This window comes from Procambarus clarkii, chromosome 25 (genome assembly GCF_040958095.1).
Source record: "Procambarus clarkii isolate CNS0578487 chromosome 25, FALCON_Pclarkii_2.0, whole genome shotgun sequence".
Taxonomy (NCBI): Eukaryota; Metazoa; Arthropoda; class Malacostraca; order Decapoda; family Cambaridae; genus Procambarus; species Procambarus clarkii.
Genome location: NC_091174.1, coordinates 2,335,202 through 2,345,719, shown reverse-complemented (window position 1 = coordinate 2,345,719; position 10,518 = coordinate 2,335,202).

Genomic DNA, 10,518 nt, shown 5'->3' with positions numbered 1-10,518 from the left:
GTCCCATATGTTATAAGTGTGATGCTTTTATCTCAACTCTGAACATTTACCAGTTTGTTCAACACAATTTATTGTTAGTTTTATATATTTTTACACATGTTGGTTACCATTGTAAGTGAATGGTCGCGTCTGTGGTTGAACACGGGCTTAACAACACTCTATTAGAGATATGAATTTTTATTCATTGATTTTTGTAATATTAATATTCTTAAGTACCACTTTAGTTGATTTTAAAGAGCTCAGAAATATCACTCAAGCTTCATGAAATGTTACAACTAAATTGAAATTGAAATAAGTTTATTGAGGTAAAATACACACAAAGGGATGAGGTAGCTCAAGCTATTCTCACCCCGTTCAGTACATCGTGTTAATACATACATAGACACACATCACAAACAATAAACATATTACCAAACATTCTGAGAGATAAACATATACATTTCCTCCTTAACACAAGTAGTATGGTACCAGACGTACACAAATACTTGTATGACTTAGGTATAATGTATAGACAGTTACAACTAATGTTCCTGGTTATGCATTCTTGCATAGTTTGAAAATGAAGTATTTCATGCAATTATTATCATTTCATTTTTTGTGTGAATAATTCCTATTCTTTTTCTGTCTTGTTCGTTATTAATAATTCCTTTATTTTCCCTTTTAAATGAATATTGATCCTGTGCTCTTCTCCTGTGGTTCGTGCCACGTCGCGTCTGTCTGTTTGCATGTGAAGGGTGTGGTCAGTGTGTGGGGGGGGGGGGGGGTCAGTGGGGGTGGAACTATAGTGGGGGTGTGTGGGCGTGGTCTTCATGTTGGGGGTGGGGGCTAGAGTGGGTGGCTGGTGGAATAGGATACCGGTGGGGAAAGGAAGATTATATTATAGTGCATTGAACTCTATAGAACCGTGGAGTACAGCCACTAGACATTAGAGTACAACTGCAAGCCATCAGCCAGGGTGTGGAAGACGAGTGAACTGTGCTGGATGATTCAGTGCTAGCAAAAACTACCTCCAAATGAGTCGCCTCGCCCCCACAGCTGCTGGCCCAAGAGCTTGGACCTATTGCAGGAGAATCAAACCCCACAATAACGTGTGGGGTGAGTGCTACACGGTATTCATCTACATACACCCGTATATATACACACAAAAATCACAATTGCGTGATGCATCAAATGAACAAATCCACAAGGACAGTGGGATGCTCTCGGACGCAGGTTCGAATCCTCGTCACGGCCCTTGAGGATTTGTTCATTTAACCGTATATATGTTGTAGTACATGGAAAAACTCGTAAACACAGAGCTTTCTGGCATAAGAGAGCATTGCTTAGCTAGCAAACACACAAATATCGTGTCAGCAAGGCGGACAGTCCGCCTGTTGTCATAATTAGCTGTATATTTCACATTTATACATTTTCCTTCAATTGTATCCCTCCGTTTTCTTTACTCCGACCCACACAGAAAAGGTGGTTAGAGAAAACTGAAAAGAAGAGATTGCTAGAGGGGTCGGAGAGAGAGATGAGTGTGTTTGGACGGAGGAGGCTGTGATCCAGCAGGTGATTGTGTCCAGCACGTGGAGTTTAGGACTTAAAGAATAATATGATTGGGTGCACATTAACTGGTCAAAGGCTTATTGTAGAGTGAGATTAACTAGAAGTTGTGATTGAGTAGAGTGCATGATTAGGTTGAAGAAGGGATTAGGCGGGAGACAATATTGGATTGGAGTTTAGCTTCCCACGTTGAGACAGGATGGTAATTAGTATATTTTCCACCTTAGACCTGGACAACTCGGTAACACTGCCAGTCAACATATATACATTTTGGTCTGTTCTACGTGGACAAGCTAGAGTTGTTAACTCACAGAACAGGTTATATGGTACTCAGCCACAGGTGATTAACGTGCTTGTACAAGCTTAAGCTGTAAGTATAGGTGGGATGCCAGGTGAGGCAGGGCCAGGTGAGGCAGGGCCAGGTGAGGCAGGGTCAAGTGGGGCAGGGTCAGGTGGGGCAGGGCCAGGTGAGGCAGGGCCAGGTGAGGCAGGGCCAGGTGAGGGAGGGCCAGGTGAGGCAGGGCCAGGTGAGGCAGGGCCAGGTGAGGGAGGGCCAGGTGAGGCAGGGCCAGGTGAGGCAGGGCCAGGTGAGGGAGGGCCAGGTGAGGCAGGGCCAGGTGAGGCAGGGCCAGGTGAGGCAGGGCCAGGTGGGGCCGGGTAACACGGGACAGAACAGACAAGACCGTGGAGGTGTTAGGTCGTGTGTATGGTGCGGCGCGGCTTTGTGCTGTGTTCCTGTGTTGCATTGTGCTGTCTTGTTCATTGTTTTGCAGTCTTGCGCTGTTGTCTCTTGTGCTGTGATGTAATGTTTTGAGCTGTCCTGCCCCATGCCTCCCACTGCTGTGCTGTGAGTCTTTGATGTGTTGTGTAGTGGTAAGCTCTCTTGTGCTGTGGTGATGTGTTAAGCTGCGTTGTGTAATATGCTGTGTTCTGCTGTGCTCTATTGCTTCCTGCTTGGTTGTGTTGTGTTGCCGTGTACTCACCTAATTGTGCTTGCGGGGGGTTGAGCTCTGGCTCTTTGGTCCCGCCTCTCAACTGTCAATCAACTGGTGTACAGGTTCCTGAGCCTATTGGGCTCTATCATATCTACATTTGAAACTGTGTATGGAGTCAGCCTCCACCACATCACTGCCTAATGCATTCCACCTGTTAATTATGACACTGAAAAAGTTCTTTCTAACGTCTCTGTGACTCATGTGGGTACTCAGTCTCCACCTGTGTCCCCTTGTTCGCGTCCCACCCGTGTTAAACAGTTTATCTACCCTGTCAATTCCTCTGAGAATTTTGTAGGTTGTGATCATGTCTCCCCTCACTGTGTTGTTATTCCGTGTTGTGCTTTGCTAAGGGCGGTTGTATTGTGCTCTGTTATACTGAGGTATAATATACCTTCTTGTTTATACTCTAGTATAATATGCCTTTGTTATAGCCTGGCTTTCCTGTGTTTGAACTTGTCTGTTTGTGTTGTTGTTGTTGTTGCCCACCAGGTGGCGCCACGGTCACCACCTGGACGTGGGCCACCCGCCACCACCATCACCACCACACCACCACACTCTAAAGCAACACATTTATCCCAACTGTTGCCAGTTTCTGGAGATACCAGTACCACCACCACCACCACCACCACGCCCGCCACTACCACCAGCTCCACACCCCTCAGCTACAAGTACTCAACCACACCAGTACCACCACTGGTCCGCCCTCATGTTAACAAGTGAGTGTGGGTGTACTCCGTTTAGTCCATTTATAGTGTAGATACTCTCTCTGTGTCTCTAACCAACCTGTCCTCCTACAAAGAGCGTCGCATTTCGATCGTATGCGTTACAATAGGCCAAAAATTGCTGTACTAGAAAATGGAACCTGGGCAACCTGAGAGGTGGCTCCCAAAAGTGGCTGCCAGAGTTTAACTCAAGCAAGTGCAAGGTAATGAAGCTGGGTGTTGTGAACACGACGCTGGACAGTGTAAGGAAATGATTATAATTGTGTGAGTATTGTCGGAAAATCCGACACCATTTAATAATCATACAGATAATAGCTGTATTACCAACAAGTTACCCATAGAAAACGTAACTTGTAGTGGAATTACCGTCTAAAGAAAACGGGATATCATCACCACATACCATTATAATTCACCAGCTATTCTGCTGGGAATTATTCTTAAATACATTAGTCTTTGGACTTTACCATCATAAAAACATCTTATATAAATTAACTTAATTATCAATATTAAAGTAGAGTAAATGTGACCCTTCTATCACTTTCTGAAATCTGGACAAAGTAGGCCAGGCGTCAGGGAGAAAGGGGGGCAGCCATTGTTATTGAGACCAGAGGCTCACACGGGAGCAAATTCGGCTCCTGTTAAATTTACTTGGACGTAGTGTTATGGAACCCAAAGGTGTACCATTGTCAACACGCTGTCTACAATCAAGTTAAGTGTCTATCCGAAACCCGTTTATCATTCATTTATGGCCATTAATGTCAGGATATAGGGTGACCCGGTTAGATCACATGGAAGCCTCAAACTAAAGGTAATTAAGCCAGGTCTTCATGTTCCATGTACTGTATAGTGTTTTCTCTGATATAGCTTGTCATATATAGGATTCTGGCTTCACAGCTAGCTCACTTTTGACAGGTCAAGACGAGGATGCAAGATTTGTGCACCAGTTACTGGGTGATATGGAAGCTACCTCAAAGAGGATAATTTGGTGTCTACACCCTAGTTATACCTGGTGGACTAACCTGCTGTACTATAAGATAAGGAACCTCTTTAATGTATGTAGTTATTTCTGTAGTTTGATTGGCTGCATATATATATTAAATATAAACCCCCCCTAATGTGTAGAGGATCGATTTGTGAGATTATGAGATTATTGCAGAAATACAGTCCACTTATCATTATACAAATTGCTATCGAAGTATATAAATTAACGTAAATATAAATTCATATAAATTAAATAAATATAAATCTCACAGGTCGGTTCCCACATTATTTGGTCCTTCGAACCGGATGAACCAGTTAACCAGTGGATTCATTAAATAAACTAGTGCAGTGTTATTTAAACAAAGCCAGCCAGTCATAGACAGCGGCGTTGCCTCGTGGGAGCTCAGGAGCCTCCCTCAGCCCAGTTCAGCTTCGTCAGCGGTTTCATGCACACCCACAGATATTTGGTGGCGTGTTATTCTGTGAAATGACAGCGCTAATATAGAAGCCAGCCAAACTAGTGACTGTGTCTTCGCGAGATTGTTCACGGATTTCGTGGTGTTACATTTCGCGAGAGATTATCTACGAATTTTGTGGAGTTTATTTCGCGAGGTCACTAATAATATTTAATACTTCTAGATAATATTAGAAGTTTCATAGAGGCTAATTAAGAGGCTATTATCAATAATTGTGTATATTATTTCTCCAAAATAGAGAATTATTTAATATATATTGCACTAGTGATCACAGTATAATATTTACTAATTGCCAACCCACAACAGGGTAGGATATTACCATTGACTAGTTGAACTATTATCGTTCATCCTAGTCCCATTATTACCATAGTCAGTTGTACTATATTGAACAACCTAACACCATTAATGAATGGTCCAGACCCTATTTTGGGTGTAATTTTTATCAACTCGAGTTGAGTTGTATATATAATAATTTACTTATGATCATTACACCTTTGAGTGATTAATTAGTGTCTCTACCATCCTAGGGTGATATAGAAGAGCTAACCTAAAGGTACTTCCAGTGACACTGGTTTATCACTCAAATCATTAGTGTGTATGATTGTATATATATATAAGGTGTATTAATTTTAAGTGCTAACCTCTAGTAGAGGTAGGATTATTGCCTAGTGAGTTCAGAATTTACCCTAGGCAACCATTAGTGTTTGTTCAGTATTATGAGCAGCCCAAGTACAAGCCACACAAGGCTTCACCAACTAGCCAGGATGGATAATGCAGGGAGAATGAAAAGAACCCTTGCAGGTCTTAAAGGCCACTTAACAAGACAGATCAAGAAATGTGAAGATTTGTCACAACAATCTCAAGTTGATTATGCTGACCTGGAAAGCTATTATCAAGCAGCTGCAGGTAAATTTGAGCAAATCAAATGTCAAATAGCAACATATGTGGCTGAACTTGCCAACACCAATTTATCAGAAACAGAAATAGACGACATTATGGTTGATCTTGCGAATTATGAAGATCACACTCAGGCCACGTTACAGCCTTATGTCAAATTAATTGCCCAGAACGAGGCAACAGCAACAACAACAACAGTTGCATCTAATACGAGTCAAGCAGAAGCTCGACTCCCTCCAATTAATTTACCCACTTTCTCAGGAAAAGATGAGGAAGATTGGGACGAATTTTGGAACAAATTCGTTGACCTTGTAGACTCAAAACAATCTTTACCAAAGAGTAGTAAATTCTCTTATTTGCAAGGCCAATTATCAGGTGAGGCTAAAACAGTAGTATCCCATCTGAGATTAACTAATGACGGCTATGATCTGGCAGTAAAACTCCTCAAGGATAATTATGCTGATCCAGAAGTAAGAACATCACATTTAGTTCATGAGCTGTTGCATTTACCTCCACCGGAGGCTTCAGCTGATTCACTCCAAGTCTTCAAGCTGGAGGTAGAATCATTGATCAATGCCCTCAGCCTGACAGCAGATACAAACGGGGCTGAGTGGGTCTTGAAAATAATTGTCCAGGAGAAAATACCTAGGGACATATTGAGACAAATGAGTGCTCATTACAATAAAAGTATCTTATCCATGAATGAAATATCTGAAGGTTTAAAGTCAGTAGTTCATCAATTACGAACACATGACAAATTAAAACCACCAAGTAAACCCTCAGAAACCAATAATAGTAAACCACAGAGTACCAAAGGTACTCCAAATCAATCTAGACAATATAATTCAACACCAAAGTGGAACAGTGGCAGTGTGGGCGTATATGCAGTGGGACCCTCCAAGCCTATAGTTACTGTGTCATCCAAGAACGTGACACCAAAGGGTACTGGAAGCTATGGAACATGTTTGTTCTGCAATGAGAAACATTCAATGTACCACTGCTCTAATTTTCCTGATAGTGACGCCCGTGTTGAGCGACTCAAAGATTTGCAACATTGCACGACGTGCCTCAGGAAACATAACATCAACGACTGTGATACCCAATTACACACCTGTAATAGGTGTAACAAAGGTCGACACCATGCAGCATTGTGCAGAGACACCAAAACAACGTCTCCAAACCCCAAGGTGGAAGATAGCATTCCCACCACAGTACAGTACTGCAAGGTGCAACAAACAAAGAGTGTCCAATCGGCAAAGTCTAAAGGTAATACGACTTTGCCTACTGCCCAAATTACCATCCTGAATAAGAGGGCCAAGGTCCATACCCGAGGGTTGTTTGACCAAGGATCCCAGAGAACATATATCACTAAAAAGTTGGCAGATGAACTACAATTAAGGCCTGTAGCCCAGATGTCATTCAACATCTCAGGGTTTGTAACAGATGCAGGACCTGAAGTCTACCAGGTGGTACAACCATCAGTACGTTTAGGCAGGTACATCTGTCGAGTACAAGCCATTGTGGTGGACAAAATACCAGTAGACCTACAAGTTCAAGGTCTGAGAGCAACAGCCAAATTCCTGAGAAATAGAGGAATAAAATTGGCAGATAATATTAAGTCTGATCACCTCACTGACTTCGGTCTCCTTGTTGGGACAGACTATTGCCATCGATTCATCGGTAGCCCTACAAATATCAGGGTATAACCATGTTAAACTCTGCAGGAGGTAAATTACTCTCAGGCCCAGTATCAAGCCTGAGGAGACCTATGCCTGCAGATAAACAATACCAGTAGAAACTTAAATTTGTCAGCTGATTATATTTCTCCAGTAGCATTATACTAAGGAGATTACAGCTGACTATACCATCAGAGCTTGATGTTAGTATCATCATTTGAAGCTGAAGATGAGTTCATGAGGCCTCAGTGGCAAATCAGTGAACAGTAGCCTAAAACAGCTACAAGTCACTGCGACCAATGTCACTGAACCCACTGCAGTCTCAGAACTATACTTTACTTTAATGATGAGCTATTCAATCTTCTGAATCAATTAACTAAATTAAAACCCCAATAAATCTGATGACTGATTTGATACATTTATTATTTAATCAAGATGTATTCCATGGGCCTCAGTGTTTATATATCAGTGACCAGTTACCTGAAGAAACTTCAAGTTATATCTAATGTCACTGATCTCACTGCAGTCCCTGAATCATACTTGACTGTAGTACTTGATCACATTCAGTCTTCTGGGTTAAATAATATGTAATAAGGCTTGAATATTAGCCTTTCAAGAGTTGACAGGGAAATGAAATCGCATTAGACTTCTAACCCCTGCAACTCTAGTACGGGACATCCGTCCTGTACGAACAGACACACAAATGTGTGATTACTAACTACTAACATCAAATTAATCTAATAATACGAAGGAGGAGTATCGGTGTTCGTCTGTTCTAATTAGGACTTCGACCCGTGAGCAGCCCCTGGGGAATTATGTCGGAAAATCCGACACCATTTAATAATCATACAGATAATAGCTGTATTACCAACAAGTTACCCATAGAAAACGTAACTTGTAGTGGAATTACCGTCTAAAGAAAACGGGATATCATCACCACATACCATTATAATTCACCAGCTATTCTGCTGGGAATTATTCTTAAATACATTAGTCTTTGGACTTTACCATCATAAAAACATCTTATATAAATTAACTTAATTATCAATATTAAAGTAGAGTAAATGTGACCCTTCTATCACTTTCTGAAATCTGGACAAAGTAGGCCAGGCGTCAGGGAGGAAGGGGGGCAGCCATTGTTATTGAGACCAGAGGCTCACACGGGAGCAAATTCGGCTCCTGTTAAATTTACTTGGACGTAGTGTTATGGAACCCAAAGGTGTACCATTGTCAACACGCTGTCTACAATCAAGTTAAGTGTCTATCCGAAACCCGTTTATCATTCATTTATGGCCATTAATGTCAGGATATAGGGTGACCCGGTTAGATCACATGGAAGCCTCAAACTAAAGGTAATTAAGCCAGGTCTTCATGTTCCATGTACTGTATAGTGTTTTCTCTGATATAGCTTGTCATATATAGGATTCTGGCTTCACAGCTAGCGCACTTTTGACAGGTCAAGACGAGGATGCAAGATTTGTGCACCAGTTACTGGGTGATATGGAAGCTACCTCAAAGAGGATAATTTGGTGTCTACACCCTAGTTATACCTGGTGGACTAACCTGCTGTACTATAAGATAAGGAACCTCTTTAATGTATGTAGTTATTTCTGTAGTTTGATTGGCTGCATATATATATTAAATATAAACCCCCCCTAATGTGTAGAGGATCGATTTGTGAGATTATGAGATTATTGCAGAAATACAGTCCACTTATCATTATACAAATTGCTATCGAAGTATATAAATTAACGTAAATATAAATTCATATAAATTAAATAAATATAAATCTCACAGGTCGGTTCCCACAAGTATGACTGTGTGAGCATGAGAGTTAGTATGACCGGTTCTTGATTTAATAACTTAGTAAAGAAGCCTAGCAGATCTGGCACCAGATTCACGAAGCAGTTACGCAAGTACTTACGAACGTGTACATCTTTCCTCAATCTTTGACGCCTTTGGTTACATTTATTAAACAGTTTACAAGCATGAAAACTGCCAATCAACTGTTGTTATTGTTATAAACAGCCTCCTGGTGCTTCGGAGCTCGTTAACTGTTTAATAATTGTAAACAAAACCGCCAAAGATTGAGAAAAGATGTACAGGTTCGTAAGTGCTGGCGTAACTGCTTTTGTGAATCTGGCCCCTGGCCTCAGATACGTGTCCTGAGAAGCACGGCCAGAGACACACGTGCCGTGTACCCAAACACAGATAAGCACCGAGTCTTACGTTGGTCTGGAAGTGTTTGGTGTAAGGAGTGAACAAGTGGCAACAGCGCCGGGTGTGACCAAGATGGCGGAAGAGCTGTCCACAGCCAGTCACAGACGAGTGGTTAAACGATGATACCAAACTCAATTAAACCTTTCTTTGTCGACCAGTATCTCCACAAGCCTTACTTTGTCGACCAGTATCTCCACAAGCCTTACTTTGTCGACCAGTATCTCCACAAGCCTTACTTTGTCGACCAGTATCTCCACAAGTCTTACTTTGTCGACCAGTATCTTCACAAGCCTTACTTTGTCGACCAGTATCGCCACAAGCCTTATTTTGTCGACCAGTATCTCCACAAGCCTTACTTTGTCGACCAGTATCTCCACAAGCCTTACTGTGTCGACCAGTATCTCCACAAGCCTTACTTTGTCGACTAGTATCTCCACAAGCCTTACTTTGTCGACCAGTATCGCCACAAGCCTTACTTTGTCGACCAGTATCTCCACAAGCCTTACTTTGTCGACCAGTATCTCCACAAGCCTTACTGTGTCGACCAGTATCTCCACAAGCCTTACTTTGTCGACCAGTATCTCCACAAGCATTACTTTGTCGACCAGTATCTCCACAAGCCTTACTGTGTCGACCAGTATCTCCACAAGCATTACTTTGTCGACCAGTATCTCCACAAGCCTTACTTTGTCGACCAGTATCTCCACAAGCCTTACTTTGTCGACCAGTATCTCCACAAGCATTACTTTGTCGACCAGTATCTCCACAAGCCTTACTTTGTCGACCAGTATCTCCACAAGCCTTACTTTGTCGACCAGTAATATACCATATATTGTGTCTTACACTGTCGACACAAACTCCAACTCCTCGATAACACGAGCACTACCATGGTGGAGCAACTTAACAATAGCTACAAATTGTAAAATAAAGGTAGAAAAATAAAAACGAGGGGAACAAACACCATAAAAAGGAAAGGAATGAGAAAAATAATAAAGGGAGGGAACAA